This window comes from Vespula pensylvanica, chromosome 23 (assembly GCF_014466175.1).
Source record: "Vespula pensylvanica isolate Volc-1 chromosome 23, ASM1446617v1, whole genome shotgun sequence".
NCBI lineage: Eukaryota > Metazoa > Arthropoda > Insecta > Hymenoptera > Vespidae > Vespula > Vespula pensylvanica.
Genome location: NC_057707.1, coordinates 3,272,626 through 3,287,692, shown reverse-complemented (window position 1 = coordinate 3,287,692; position 15,067 = coordinate 3,272,626). Strand labels below are relative to the sequence as shown.

The window sequence follows — 15,067 nt, the reverse complement described above, 5'->3', positions numbered from 1 at the left end:
TTATCGATATTATCTACTACATTCGTTGAGCTTAAAACATCTATTTCCATTTGAAAGAAAAATCCTTATGGCTTTCTTATCTCGAAAACACCGCCCTGTACGAAATAACTTCGATACGTTTCCCTCTTGAAACGCAGTAACTTTTGTTCGAAACATTTCTTTCTAAAATCGATAGTATCGTTTTAATCATTATTATCATTATCATCAAAATAATTATCACTGTCACCGTTACTATCAATGATATCATTCATTCTTAAAGTAATCGAAACAAAATTAAATCGTCTATTTCGTTCCTACTATCTCTTTTCTTTTTTTATATTTTTTTCAGACTTCTCTTGTCCAAGGAAATAATACGAGTCAGATTTTTTTGAAAGCAAAACTAAGATATGCTTGCTCGGGACTCGTAAAAAACAAAAAAAAAGTATCAAGGATCTCTCTACTTATTTATCTTCTTTAACTCTCCTATTTATTTCTTTCTCTCTTTCTCCCTCCCTCTCTCTCTCTCTCTCTCTCTCTCTCTCTCTCTCTCAGGATCTTTCTACCTACGAGATCGTAAGATGTTTTCAAGCGTTTCCCTTTTTACAACTTTTCTCCCATGAGTGGTACACTACTGGCGGTATGCTACTTTTCTACGAGTTCGTATGCATGCGAGATAACGGCAAGAAAATATTTGTTTCCTGACCTTTGACATCGAATTTCATCTATATAAACAAACGAACAATTTTACATTCGTTTTTATCCCCATATATCGTTTCTCTCTGAACAAATTTTTTCTCTCTTCTTTTTTTCTTTTACATTATCATTTTCAATAAAATCATACGTACGAAGGATATGCCGAAGTCAATTCGAACTCGGTTTGTTTAATAATACGTACGCAAATTTTTATTCGCTACGGAATAAAAACAAATTGAGTATTTTCCATTAAAAATTATCATTACTTTTTCTTTCTTTTTTTTTCAATTTTAACATTTTCAATAAAATCACAGGGAAAATACGACGAAATTAATTCGATCGATTCGTTTAATACAATACATATAATAATAATTTACCTTCGTACGAGACGAAAAACTGAACGTTTTTTTTTTATTAATTTTTTTTTTTTAACTAAAAATTACAATATTATTTTTCTTATATTTTTTACATTCGAGATACGTTCGATCGATTATTAATAATACATAATTTTCACGTTTCAATTTCTTCTTTTTTACAATTTTCATCTTCAATAAAATCGTAAGTTAAAAAAAAAAAATATCGAAATTAAATTCGATCGATCGGTATAACGATATATCATGTGAGTGAAATTCAAATAATGAATCGAACGTATTCTCCAATTCAAACCAATTTTTATCCAACTAACGCGCTTTAGTATTATTCGTTTTTAAAAATAGAAAAGAAAATTATAGGGGTCACGACGTTTCGAGAGAAGTTGCGTGTGGGCGCCATTTTATTGCTCTTCTGATTCTTACGTCGTTCTACCTTTCACACACACACACAAACATACTCAACACGGTTATTTATTTCGTTTTACGAAGTTCGTTTTTCGCTTTTGCGGTAAAATTATCGTCGTCCGCGTCGTACTCTACCCTCCTTACTCGTACCTCTTACCCCCATCCCAACGTCACCACTACCCTCTCCGTCGTCCCTATCCTTTCTTCCCATTTTCCAACGCAGTCACTCCCGTGACTCCCTCTTGTCACTCCTTTCTTTTCTCTTTCATCCCGGCCAGAACACAGTACTTACCTACCCGAAGAGAAACGACTGAGAAGAAAAATGGAGATTAATTCCGAGCACGTGGACGCAACACGTTTCTCGCGACGAGAAAGAGTAAGAGAGAGAAATAAAGAGAAGGAGAGAGAGACAGAGAAAGAGAGAGAGAGAGAGAGAAAGAGAGAGAGAGAGAGAAGGAATAAGAGATAGGACCGAAAATTACACAATAATCTGAATTCTCAGCAATCTGCGGCAGTAACGACGATTTCGTTTCATCTCGTTTTATTTCTTTTTTATTCGTCGATGAAGCACGAAGATGGCATTAAAGAATTACGTCCAATTTTCTCCCAACGAATATGAATGTATGAATATACACGCATATAAACATTATATATATATATATATATATATATATATATATATATATATTTACGTGCTTTGGTTATAATTTCTTTGAATAGATAAAAAAAATAGAAGAAACGGAAAAGAAGAAGAGAGAGAAAGAGAGAGAGAGAGAGAAAAGAAAAATTCCCTAGACGTATAATTTTTGGACGCGTGACAATAGAAAAGTAACTTCGAAACTTTAGGTTTATGCTCGCGCAAGCGATCCAGCGAATAGTTTTAACGATTGCTTCTACGGTCGGTGATTTAATTGATTAAAAAGCGCTCCATCGTGTTAAATTAACAGTAACAGATCGTTCGAAATTCTGTTCAACTATCTCTACCCATAGGCGATTAATTTTTCCCTAACGCAAATATCCGAGCTTCATTCTTTTCGCATGATCAGCTCATTATAACTTTTTCGTTGAATCTATTTAGCTTCGGTTAGAAAGCACATCCAGTTTCATAATAGATTCTAGCATCCTTTCGTAATAAACTTACGGTGGAGATACCAACCAGAAAGAGAGAGAGAGAGAGAGAGAAAGAGAGAGATTAAGAGAGAGAGAAGGAAGTTGGCCTTAATGATCCAACTTTGGCTTTAGAATTTATATCCGTGAGGAGGTTGCTTCGAGCTTTCGTCTAAAATTCTGGATCGACCGACTACTTGTCCAATTTCTACTATTTTCTATGCTTCTCGCTAATCTATAATCTCACTAATCTATATATATATATATATATATAGATGGATCTTCGATCCATTCATTTTGTCGAATATTTCCGAATGTTTTTTCCACTTTCGATGAAACAAATCCAGATTTATCTTCGCGATCATGGAACTAATAGATTTTAATACAATTTTAGGTCGCTCTTTCCCTCTCTCTCTCTCTCTCTTCATCGCTATGATTGTATTTTTTTTTTTTTTATTTTGGAAAGAGAAAAAAAATATATTCGGTAAATTCTTCCAACGAATTGAACTATAGGATTTTATCACGTGGATTCCGCTGTCATGGGATTAATTGATTTTAATATGATTTTAGGTCGCTCCCTCTCTCTCCCTATCTATCTCTCTATGATAGTATTTTTTTTCTTTCGTTTAACTTTGTAATATAATTTAAAATGTTTTGACAAGAATAAAAAAAAGTATTAAAAAAAAAAAAAAAAAAAAAAAAAAGAAAGAAAAAAGTAATCATAATCGAATACGAGAACGATCGATTATAACATTTTTTTTCAACTATTCTATATGAAATTATCTCTCGATTCTTAATACTTTAAAGCATACGTGATCTCAATAGGTCAAATTTCTCGAAAAAAAAAGTCGATTAAGTTGCTTCGAAAAAAATCTCTCCCTTTCTCTCTCTTCTATTTCTCTATCTATTTATCTATCTCTAATCTTCTACAACCCTCTTCTTCTCTCGTTAAAAAGCATCAGTCAGATTTATCTATCGATATGCGAATCCTTAATTAGTTCGATGCAACTATCGATACAATTGAATTCCACGTTGACTTGTAAATCAAACGGAATTCGTATTACCGGTATCGACTGCTGAATAAGCAACATTTTCCCTACTCTCTCTCTCTCTCTCTCTCCTCTCTATTTTTGCTTCTATTTTTTTCTTTATTTTTTTTTTTACCTCTAACCCTCTCGACAACCTACCCCAGTGGCCTCTCCCCACTCTACAACTCTCTTCGATCCCCACCACTACGTCTTCCGTCGTCTTCCGTAATTAAATCGCGAAAAGTTGCCGTAGAGAAGTTTCAGAACTTCAGAAGCTTGTCTCTCTCTTTCTCTCTCTCTCTCTCTGTCCTCCTTTCTCTATTTCTTTCTTACTCATTTTCCAGATCCGATGGGAAACGAACTTCAACCTCCTCCTTCTCCTCCTTCCCCTCCTGCCTTCATTTTTCTACGACTGAATTCCTTCGGAACAATCGTGAAATATAGTTAACGTGGATCCTCTTTCATCTGGATCAATCTCTTAAGAAGATTTCTATAAAATATAAACGTTCGCGAAAAATCGGTCGCACATAAATTGGCTATGATTCCAATTTGATATATATTCTTTTCACTTTTCACTCGCCGTATTATTTATAATTTCGCGATTTATTTAAGCATTATTTTATTTTCGACGTTCAAAAGTATTAAGTATAAGTTTAACGGCGGATATTTCCATGGAGCAATTCGAAATACGATTTTTGTGTGATACAGTCAAAAAGAAAAATGAGTCAGTAGGCAAACATCTCAATTTCGATCGGAGTTCAATACGAATCGTAAGAAAATATATTTAAACAAGTTGATACATATTTACAAATTGTAGAAATTCTAAAACTTCATAGAAAAGAAAATTGAATTAATAAATTAAAATAAACAATAAACCAGGAAAGAAAGGAAGAAAGAAAATCAACGATCGAACAAGAAAAGGACAAAAAGAAACGAATCGAAAAAAAAGGAAAAAGAGAAAAACGAAAAACAAGTAAAAGCAAGCTCGTTTAAAAAAAAGGTATCACGATCCATCAAATTCGAAACGATACTTTGCACTATAAAGACGTATCTGGTTTTAAAAGACTCGTAATCCGATCGTACTCCTTGTCCCTTCAAAGATGATAGTAATCCGATCTTCGTTCGTTCGTCCGTTCGTTCGTTCGTTCATTCGCTCGTTCATTCGTTCACTCGTTCATTCAATCGTTCATTCGTTTGTTCATCGTATGGAGAGAGAGAGAGAGAGAGAGAGAGAAAGATATCTCCTGCTACTAGGATTTTTGCAAAACAACCGAACTTCAAACGTGATTCGTATATTTTCTCTCTCTCTCTCTCTCTCTCTCTCTCTCTCTCTCTCTCTCTCTCACTCTCACTCTCTTTTATATTCAATTTCTGTTTTCGTTTTTTTTTCTTTTCTTTTTCTTTCTTTGATCTTTTTTTTTTACTCGTCTACCGAGAGTCTCCTACGCGTACTTTTACGTACACTGTGAACGTTCCTTAAAGAATTTGTATAGATCAACCTATCGTCCATAGAAAAAATTGAAACGTCGAGATACCCTTTGATCTCTTTGAAAGTTATTTTCATTTTAATTAAAAAATTAAGTCAATTAGTCTTTATGGGTAATAATATATTGGATCGATTTTTTTTGTTCTTTTTTTCTTCTTCGTCAATTTATTTTGTTTTCAATAAATGATTTTTACGAGTTGTTTCTTAATTTTTTCTTTTCCTTTTTGCTGCAATTAATACATTTGAATTTATGTTTGAAAACTAAATATATAATAATAATAATAATAATAATAATAATAACTCGAAGATAGATAATTTAATACATTACAAATCTAATAATCATTCGAAGCCAAACAATTCGTATATTAGGACGTATATCACGATCACTGAATTATTTCACGCGATATTAAAGATTTTAGATTTACTGTCAATTTATATTATTTACCGCTTAACGATTATTCAATATTAATTTACGTTTTAATGACATGATAGAATATTTCAAAGATGCGTACTTAAACGTCATACAATTTCGCGCGCACGCGTGCAAACACCTGCTCGCGTGAAACTATCAATAAAATTCAGAAATTATAATTGTGTAAAATTAAGGTACCAATAATAATTCAATAAACAATTTCTAAATATTAGTAAGTACACTTCGATCGTACAAACGTTTCACACGTTATCTAACACGACCGTTATATTTATTAATATTTTATATTATTTACTACGATTAGTTTCGCAAAATAATTTACTATGATATAAAAATATAATGGAATATTTGGAAGGTATATTAATACACTCATAGATGCACGCGTACACGCGTAATGTGTTCAGACTATAATATAGCGAACGTTCGAAGGAGATCATTAGTGTCGCATATGAGATCGTAACGAGGGAATCGAGCCCTCCTAGCTATTTGCAGCATCGCCCATTAATATTCTCTGCTTTAGGTTTTTACGTTTTTTCCTTTCGTCCTCTACTCGTTCGTTCGTTCGTTCGTTCGTTCGTTCGCTCGTTCGTTCGCTAGCGAATTGATCAACGAATAGAAAAGCTCTCGGACCTCGTCATTAATTTGAATGTACGTATTCAACGTAATCCAGCAAGATCGTTATCGATAGAGTAATAGATACTTGAAATTGATTTGTTCCGATTATTATTATTATTATTATTATTATTATTATCATTATTATTACAGTTTCTCTTTTAAACTAGTTACGAAAATACAAGTAGAAATAAAATCTTTACACGACCGTTTCGTATAATACTTTGATTGATTTTTGATAAAGGTTTCATTTTGTAAATTTGAATTGTTTATTTCAATACACACATATATATATATATATATATATATATATATATATATATATATTAAGATATATAATTAATCATTTACGTTCCGTATTTACTACATTCATATACATGTATAACGCACATTAGTGTGTTATCTTGTGATATCTTAAAAATTATAAACTTCTTTATAATAAAAAGTATTGATAAAAAAGATGAAATAAAACAAGAAAAGAGAAAACGAAGAAACAACAAACTATACGCGCTATGGTGTATCTCTAGATCATATATGAGAAATTTATGGTTAACGTATGGGGAAGCTACGAATGAAAATGACGTGTTTAACGGAAATTAACATAAACCACGATGGATATCGACGTGATCGATCGATAGTGATTTACCATAGTTAATTATATCTGCGTTCGGCAATAGGAACATAATCGTTCCATCGAAGATGCACGAATATTCTATTCTTGTTGATATACGCGTATGTGTGCGTGCGTACATGGATTGTGTGTACATGACACTCTAAAATACGTTACGAGCGTCTCTTGTGTATATTTGCGTGTGTGTACGTCGGTATGATCGCACATTCGACGTCTAACACATGCATGAAAATCGTTCATAGCTCGGATTTCACGAGAGAGATTATCCATCTCGACCGGAAATACGTAATACCGAGGGTTCTCATTTCGACGGATGCTTTTAAAGATTAGCACGAATAGTTTGAATAGAAACGATCGAAATTCCTATATTTATATATTTGTAGTTTCATTATTTCTTTATTTTCCTTATTCTTTTTTTTTTTTATTGTCGTAAGAGCACATTTCCTCCCCCATTCAAAAACAATATATATATACATACATACATACATACATACATACATACATACATACATACATACATACATACATACATACATACATACATATGTATATATTGTTTGTTCTTGCAACTATAGCTGCAAAAATCCCAAGGTACTACGCCCTTTGCTTATTTCCTTATTTATGTATTTCTTTTTACTTATATTTTTTATCCTAATTTTTTATCTTCTTTTTAATATCAGATATAACCATTGAACGATAACATAAAAACAACAATATCTCGATTACCTTTATCAATGTTTACACTCGTGTTATCCACCGAACGTTGTATCCAATCACGTTGATTAAACGTATGCACGTTGCAATCTGCAAGTTAAAAAAAAGTATACATATATATCGCACACATGCACGGAATAAACAAGAAAGACATATATAAAAAAGAATAGAAAAAATCGTACGATATCCCATCGATCGATCGTAGAGTCGATACATATACCTACGTATTCACTGACAACATAGTTTCAATTAAATCGATTTCTTTCTTTTTTCTTTTACTCTTTTTTTTTTTTATTGGTCGTTTACAAACAATTATGAAAAATGGATACACCGGAACGAACGTTATCATTTTTTTTTTTATTTCTCGATGATACGATTCTCCATATTTTTGATATTCTCAAGTTATATCGATAAATGATATCGATATATGAAATTGATCTCGAACGTACGAGTTTGTACGCAGAGAAGGAGCTAGTCGATTGTTAAACAATTTTTAAATTGTAAATTATTCTATATGTGTAATAATTATATATACGTTTTATCATACGTTGGACATGAAAGGTGTTAATTAAGAATTATATACGATACATATGCATATACGTATGCATATATGATAAATAATAACGAATGGAGTCCGCTTGTTTATTAAGAAACAGTAGAATCGTAAATCGGTTGATCAGTGAATCAACTCTCATCGAGTTCTCGTTTAAATATCTCAGTACTTGACACCTTCTTGCAATTATTAATTAGTTTTTACATAATTCATGACGTACGATAAGGCTTCATATATACTTTTCTGGCTCCACTCTGTATTTGATAATATGAAATATACGAGAACGATGAGACGCATACGCGAATCATACGATAACGTGCGCGTGTGTGTGTGTGCAACATGTTACTGTATTACTATCATATATGAAAATTACTATAGAATTTTTAATTTAAATGTAGAATATATAAACGAGAAAATTTTGCTTAAGAAGAAAAAAAGAAATGTTTGATTAAATAAATTTAATTCCAAAGAAAACCTTCGTATTATTCCTCGTATTGTAAATTATTATGCTAAATAAAAGATTTATGCTAAATAAAATGAGTACGATTTCTTGAATCAAATATGAAGCTTATAATAATCATTAAAAGTAACAATTTTATAATAAATCAGGGGATTATCGACTGCATGATCGTACGTTAATTCAATGGATTTAACGATCTTATAAATCTAAGATAAAATATTTCCTACTTTACTTCCAGAAAAAAACAAAAAAAAAAAAAAAAAAAAGAAAGAAGAAAAGATGAAGAAGAAGGAGAAGAAGAAGAAGAAGGGTTAAACTCGGTAAAATTATGGTAACTTGTTAGAATCGTAAGTAACTTTCTTAGAAGTATCGACGCATTTGAAACTTTCGTTTTATGGTACGGAAACTTCTCAGAGAAAGAAAGAAAAGGATAGATAGATAGATAACTAAATGGATAGAGAGAGAGAGAGAGAGAGAGAGAGAGAGAGAGAGAGAGAGAGAGAGAGAGAGAGAGAGAGAGAGAGCGAAATAGAGCGAGAAAGAGAGAGATAGAAAGCGATAGAAAAAAGAGAGAAGGAGACGAAGAGAGAGAGAAAGAGAGAATGAAGTTTTCTCCTTGTAAGATCACGATCGATGATCCAGAGTAAGGGTAAGAGAGAGAGAGAGAGAGAGAGAGAGAGAGAGAGAAATACCGTCCATAAGATCGAAGATTCAAGTAGTTTCTTCGGTTAGTAACCATCGAAGAGAAGATTAACTAACGTCTAAGAAGAAGGGACCCGTCTTTGGAACTCCGATCATGCAGTTCGCATAACTCGACCAAACGCGATCTTCACGAGGATATAAATCATAATTGAGTCTCCTCGGTGTGTAATGGCTTATGTCGACTATCACTCGAGTCGTTTCAATCGAAATCGTTTTTCCATCTTTCATATTTCCTTTCCCTCTTTCATCTACTGGAAATTTAAAAGAAAAGAAAAATTTACAAGAAGAGGAGAGGAAAGTATTGTATATTGATAATATTTTAATATTATATCGTTGATAATAATTTTATCGATATTAAATACACCGAATAAATTTGTAATCTAATATTAAATAATGCAACTGAAATAAATATTATTATTATTATTATTATTATTATTATTGTTATTACTATTATCCGATTAGCAATACATTTTTTTATTAACGTTATAAAATTATTATTCGATTCGCAATAAATTTATTCACGACTCGTTTCGTAACATTCTCAGATTCACCATTATATACATTTATTATCATTATTTTTTAATTTCCAGCACGTTTAATAAAACATTACGTAATATGCAATAAAAATCAATAAATATTTCTTTTCTTCATACGTAGATAAATCAACGAACGAACGATAAAAATTGATTTTCTTTTATTATCTTCGATGATATTAACAATATCTTGAAATAAAAAATTTCAACGATAATAATAATCGTAATAATCGTAATAATAACAATAATTTTAATTAATCTTGTGGAATGTATTTGATGACGTCGGTAATATACTCTACTCTACCGACGTGGATGATGTCATCAGAGTTAAAAGATATCACGTAATATTGGTGACAGGGTACATCCATGTTCGGGATCAACGTTCGCGTCGAGCTCAACGTCTTTCGAAATTACGATCTTCTTAAAATCTTTCGTAGAATGACATTTACTCGGTATCTAAGATAAGCTTCTTATCTCTCATGTACCGCTTCGTTATTAAAACTTTGTATTTTCGTGTTGTCATCTTATCATATCTTCGCAACTTTCATTTTCTTTCATTTTTACTTTTTTCTTTTTTTTTGCATATATCACTCGAACAATAAAAGGGGAAAGAAAATTATTTAACTTTAGCAATAACGATCTTTCCTTTCATTTTTCATTCGCAGATATAAATTAATGTAAATTGATATAAATTAAATATTTTGTTCAAATCTTTATTGGTAGACGATAAATAAAAAAAGGAAAAGAAATATATATACATATGTATGTCGCGTAACTTTTCTTAGTCTCTCCCTTTTCTTTTCTTCTCCTCCTCGAAACGATTATACCAAGGCATGATCGCGTATAGATCACTTCTAGGGTTCGGATCTATGCAAATCCAGCGTGGCAAACTGCTCCGCCATTTGCATAAGCTTACAGATAAGAAGGCATTTCGAGCTATACCTTTTTCCTTTCTATTCAAATTCGTTTCTCTTTCATACCCATCCTCACTCCCCGCCAACCCCCTTTCTATTTTCGGATGATCGAGTTAAGACGAGCATTGAGAGGATCAACGAGAGATCGATCTCGATTCAGCTTTTCCTTTCATTCTTTTTTTCTTTTCTTTCTTCACTCCTTCCTTTTATTTTTTTCGACATAACGTTAAAGAGAGAAATTGTTTGATTGTAAATTTTGATTAGTAGAAAAACTAGTAACAGATTAATGGAAAGATAGAGATAATTTCTTCTTATTAAAATGAATTAGAGTTAGAGACGGAGAAGGGAGATATTATTTCGCTATTTAATTTATCAGTGTTAAATAGCACTTAATGAGCCATAAGCAATCTCCATTTAAATGATCTCAAGTATTCTAGTAATTCAGAGTAACGGAGATAATTTATTCTTATTAATATCGATTAGCAAAGTTTTCTAGATACGGTCAGAGTATTAGATGGAAAAACAAAGGGACAGAGTGAGAGATATTATTTTGGTATTTAATCAATTAATTTAGAACAATATTTAACGATCGCGTCATAAAATTTTCACTCGATTTAAATAATCCTGGATTTTCATAAATTATAATAAGAGAGATAGAAAACGAGAGAATTTTGTCTTATTATACCAGACTAGTGAACTTAGAAATAGAGACATAAAGAGAAAGAGAGAAAGAGATAAGATTGGAATCTCGGGCGCGCGCGTCTCTTTCTACCACCCTCGTCCCTTGCATCCCGATATGACCTTATTATAGCTGACAAATATACCACCTACGTATTCCGCAATTATGAACGGTACTTACGCGTTTAATTTCGTCGCCGGTTTCACGAATTAAGTACATACCCATAATTTCATTTTCACCATAGAAAAGGACAAGGGGACAAAGAGATAAAGAGATCCGGAGAGAGAGAGAGAGAGAGAGAGAGAGAGAGAGAGAGAAGAATAGTGGAAGTAGAAGATAAAATTAAATGCTTTAACCCCATTCTTTCTCTCTCTCTCTCTCTCTCTCTCTCTATATATATATATATATATATATATATATATATATATATATATCTACCTTGATTTTGCTCAAGTTACTCTCAAACTTTCGTGATTTCACAATTACAAGATTCTGTAACGTAGCAAAACTGTTTCCAATCGATGACAGAAGATTAATGAAAACTCATTTATAATAGCTCTCTCTCTTTTTCTCTCTCGTTCGTAAGTTCAGATTTTCCAATCGGATGTCTTTTTAATCGGACTATCGATAAACGTCGAACTCGTCGTATTCATTGGCCTGTCTATTCGAGTAGAGACAGAAAGAGAGAGAGAGAGAGAGAGAGAGTCTTAATGAAATTTGTTTTGTAGCCGACATTCGTCAAATCCTGCTAACGTATTTTTGCGTGAAGTACTGCTCGAAAAAAAAGAGAGAGAGAGAAATAACTTTCCCTTTATTCTTTTTAGTTTGTTATTCATAAAATTCGGTATGAAATTTATGATGCTTCTTGTTTCCTTTTATTATTCCTTTTTTTAATTATTTTTTTATTATTTATATTTTATTACTTTATATTACTTTATTTTATTTCTATTTAGTAGACTGGTTAACGAACGTGCAGTATTGAATTTATTGAAAATTAATATTTTAATATATTAATACACTGATAATAGAAATTATAAGAGTCACTGATCTTTATGGCGTTAGTTATCGTAATTCGATTTGAACGAGCAATGGTTGGAATTAAATCGTTCGTATATCGAAAGTTAACGAATTGAATAAAGAAATTTCAAGTCGAAAAAAAAAAAGAAAACAGAAAAGGAAAACAGAAAAAAGAACTTTATGGTATAATTTTTATAATATAAGAAACAATATATACCCAATAGAAATGAATTGTAGCGTAAGAACGTAAGAAGTTTTGAATTACGAGTAATTAAGAAATCAAAAACTCTAATAAATCAGAGGTGTTGGAAAGTGAAATAATCGTGAATACTAATGGCGTAGAAAAAATTCCTGCGGAATTGTTCTATGTGTTCAAAATGTACGGAGAACGTAATCTCGCGAATTAATTTCGGAACTATTTCATCCGAATAACTTTAACCCACCGACGAATACCATATAGCTCCCTCTCTCTCTCTCTCTCTCTCTCTCCCACTATCTATCTATCTATCTATCTATCTATCTATCTATCTCTCTATCTCTGTCTCTGTCTTTTTATTAGTCCTACGACTAGGACAAATTTCAAGTAGAAAACGATGAATTCTACTAACTCGTTCCGCTTAATCACATTTCTGAAATACGTAGAATAATTTTACGATTTGATTTCGCGCACGTACACACGCGCGCGCATTATATATTCCTCCAAGTACAAATAATATCCAAATAATACTTTTAATACTAAAAATTCCTACGCATCGCGAATCAACCAATCTGATATAAAGTTTGCGATTACAAAGGAACCTAAGCGAATAAATAAAAAAATAGTTGAATGAATGAACGAACGAACGAACGAATAAAATGAGAAAAGAAATATTAGAAATAGTTATTCAGCGATCAAATTCGTATGAAATTGCAAGATTCCGACATTGCTTATCCAATCAATTCCAATATTTATTCCGCAGCAAATACGCGCAGGCGCGCGCGAAAAGAGAAAAAAATAAAATTATTAGAAATGGTTCAGCAATCAAATTCGACGAAACTCGTAACGATTATTCTTCTTTACAATACCCGTAGGAGTTTATTTCCATATAAAATTCACCGCTCATACATTCGAGATTGACTGTGTAAGAAAGGTCACGTGATTTAACCAATCTCTCTCTTTCTCTATCACGCAATGCGCTCTCACTCTTTTTGTCTATCGAAAAATTCTCTTTCTCTCTTTCCGTCTATCGAAAAATTCTTTCTCGACTTTCCACGTTACATCGTCGACTACCTACATACGTGCAGTTCTGTTTCAAGGCAATAAGAGTTCAACCTCTGACGCCACCGCTTGATATACGAGAAGAGCATGGGAAAGAGATAGAAATAGAAATAGAGAAAGAGTAAGAGAGAGTACGAGAGAAGGAGAGACCGAGCAGAGAAAGAGAGAGAGAGAGAGAGAGAGAGAGAGAGAGAGAGAGAGAGAGACGTATGTGTTTAACACTTTCTATCGTGAAACGTTCCATCTAACAGGCACCTCGTTTCCGCAGAAAGAGAGAAAGAAAGAAGAAAGAGAATAAATCGATCGCACAGCTGTCGTTCTCTGTCTTTTTATTTCTTTTTTCTTTCTACTTTGTGTGTCTGCGTGTGTCTATACGTACGTAAGAGAGACGGAACGGGCAGAGAGACAGAGAGAGAGAGAGAGAGAGAGAGAGAGAGAGAGAGAGAGAGAGAGAGGAGTTAAAAAAGAATTAAATATGTACTCTCTTTTCTTTTTTTCTCTTTTTTCTTTTTTCGTTTTCTTCGTTATCGTATCTCTTTTCTTTTTCATCAGATTTGGAAACAACAGCGCTTTCGATATATCGAATCACGAATCGTCGATCGAATTGTCTATTTAAACGAACGAATTATCTCCGAAAGATGTAAACAATGCCACGTGTTAAAAAACAAAAAAGAGTAAATAAATAATTAAAAACAAAAAAGAGCCTAATTAAAACCAATTTCAATTTCGCCCAATAACAACGCTAGTATTATTTCAACAAAATGATTCACAAAGTGTCTCCGCCGACGGCCATTGAAGTTAATTATCGCGGACATGTGTGTTTAACCTTCAATGATCAAAAACGCGCACCAACGAGATAGAACGAATAGCTGAAAGATCATTCCCTTATTTGCGGAATCAATTCTTTTTTGGCTCTCTCTCTCTCGCCCTTTTCATTTTCTTTTTTTCTTTTTGTTAAAACGCACACAATACGCGTCATGCGTTCGTTGCCGCCGACGAAAGAATTATCATCTCGAATTTTTCGAACGATTAATTGGAATGATCTCATACGAACGGAATTAGTTGTAGGATGGAAAATTAAAAAAGAAATAAATAAATAAAAATACGTACGCACGTACGAATGTACTGGTTAATAAAATATTGTTAAAAATATATTTAAAAATAATGATTATAGATATAGCGAGTTTCATTTTTTAATCGAAAACTGTATTTCCAAGAACGTTATTAAAAATATAGGTGTATGCGGTTAATCGAAACGTTTGATTGATGAGTTTTCGAATAATCGAGTACTTTTTTATCGTGTTTTTTCTTTTTCAACGCGAGAGAGAGAGAGAGAGAGAGAGAGAGAGAGAGAGAGAGAGAGAGAGATAGAGAGAAAGAGAGCAAATGTTTTCGACAAAATAATCGAAACCTTTCGAGTTCGATAAAACGTAAACGTGCACTTGCCTCGTTCAAGTTTTAAAATACTGCGGAAATGTAAAAAAATTGTAGATAT

At 32.4% G+C, this 15,067-nt stretch overlaps 1 protein-coding gene and 1 long non-coding RNA gene across 9 annotated transcripts in view; one reads left to right on the top strand and one right to left on the bottom strand.

The window, feature by feature from the left end:
* The window catches only part of LOC122636745 (connectin-like), a 222,322-nt gene that overhangs the window by 107,771 nt on the left and 99,484 nt on the right, over window positions 1-15,067 (bottom strand). For all 5 annotated transcript variants that reach the window (XM_043828304.1, XM_043828306.1, XM_043828305.1 and 2 more), the window contains one exon: window positions 7,469-7,546. The gene's annotated coding sequence lies outside the window, so the exon portion shown is untranslated. The remainder of the gene's footprint in view (window positions 1-7,468; window positions 7,547-15,067) is intronic.
* The window catches only part of LOC122636750, a 219,447-nt gene that overhangs the window by 127,024 nt on the left and 77,356 nt on the right, over window positions 1-15,067 (top strand). Inside the window, exon 1 of one of the 4 annotated variants that reach the window (XR_006329024.1) lies at window positions 8,754-8,816. The exons of the other annotated variants lie outside the window; for them this stretch is intronic. This is a non-coding gene — a long non-coding RNA (uncharacterized LOC122636750). Of the gene's footprint in view, window positions 1-8,753; window positions 8,817-15,067 lie in introns of those variants that run through there. 4 annotated transcript variants of the gene reach the window in all.